We start from the raw sequence: 1,493 nt of genomic DNA on the forward strand, positions 1-1,493 counted from the left end.
CTTCACATAGGTACATTGGTACTCAGGTTTGCGCCTGTAATACCAAAAACTGGGGGGAAAGTCTCAGAGAACACGGAACTCTGTACTTCTTTACCAATGAAATAAGGACATGGGTTAAATAGCATTTCCAGGCACAATGAGTCCTTTTAAAAATAACGCAAAATCAAACAAAACACTTAGAAAACAAGAACTCTTTAAACTAAGTACTTTGATTTAAAAAACTGAAAAGGAAAATAAGGAATAACTGCTTATAGTCATAAAAAAAAGGCCAAAGAACATATTGAATTAATGATTTACCATCTTAACAAAAGAGACATCAGCTATGGACCCCTGCCTCTTACCTCTCTCTCTTTTACATTTTTAATTAATTTATTTTTATTAATCACAATTTACATCACAGTTTGTAGCACAGCTGTAGCCCTCTCCCTCATCCCCTCCCAACCCCACCCTCCTTTCCTCTTCTATACTGCTTCCCCAGTCCACTGATAGGGGAGGTCGTCCTCCCCTTCCATCTGACACTAGTCTATCAGGTCTCATCAGGAGTGGCTGCATTGTCTTCCTTTGTGGCCTGGTGAGGCTGCCCCCACTCTTCAGGGGGAGTTGATCAAAGAGTTTATGTCAGCGACAGTCCCTGTTCCCATTACTAGGGTACCCTCTTGGATACTAAGCTGCCATGCGCTACATTTGTGCAGAGGTTCTATGTTATCTCCATGCATGGTCCATGGTGGTATTATCATCACAGTCTCCCCTGTGCCCAGATATTTTGATTCTGTTGTTCTCCTTATGGAGCTCCTGTCCCACAACCTCCAGGTCTTTCTATCCTCCCCTTCTTTCATCAGAGTCCCTGCACTCTGCCCAAAGTTTGGCTCTGAGTCTCAGTTTTGATATCCTGCTGGGTAGAGTCTGTCAGAGGTCCTCTGTGGTAGGCTCCTGTCCTGTTCCCTGTTTTCTCCATCTTCCGATGTCTATCTCATTTGCCTTTCTGAATAAAGATTGAACATCTTACTCAGGCTCCTCATTTCTTAGCTTCTTTAAGTGTATAGATTTTAGTATGATTATCCTATATTATATGTCTAATATCCACTTATAAGTGAGTATATACCATGTGTGGTCTTTCTGCTTCTGGGGTACCTCACTTGGGATGATCTCTAGTTAAAAAATATGGAAAGCTTCATGAATTCATGTGTCATCCTTGTGCAGGGGCCATGCTAAACATCTCTGTATTGTTCCAATTTTACATGTGCTGCCACAGCAAGCACTTACTTCTCTCTCTTGCTCTCTTGCTCTTTCTCCTCTCTCTTAATCTCCTCTTTCTTTATCAGGGCACCCCATCCTCCTACCATGTCTCACTATCTCTTTCCCTTTCTCTCTTCTCCATCCAACAAACCTCTTTCATTTAATATCTGTTATGTGCTTCATTTTAAACACTAACCCCCTTCTGCTCTCTCTTTCTCCCCACAAAAACAGAGCTCCCTACCCCTGTATCAGCCATC

At 42.2% G+C, this 1,493-nt stretch overlaps 1 non-coding gene across 1 annotated transcript; it reads right to left on the bottom strand.

Moving 5' to 3' along the window:
• Nucleotides 1–1,155: 1,155 nt before the first annotated feature.
• Nucleotides 1,156–1,259, bottom strand: LOC129687278 (U6 spliceosomal RNA). The gene has a single exon (XR_008721757.1). It is a non-coding gene; the product is annotated as a U6 spliceosomal RNA (small nuclear RNA).
• Nucleotides 1,260–1,493: the final 234 nt, after the last annotated feature.

This window comes from Psammomys obesus, unplaced genomic scaffold, assembly GCF_907164565.1.
Source record: "Psammomys obesus unplaced genomic scaffold, mPsaObe1.curated_primary_1811, whole genome shotgun sequence".
Classification (NCBI taxonomy): Eukaryota; Metazoa; Chordata; class Mammalia; order Rodentia; family Muridae; genus Psammomys; species Psammomys obesus.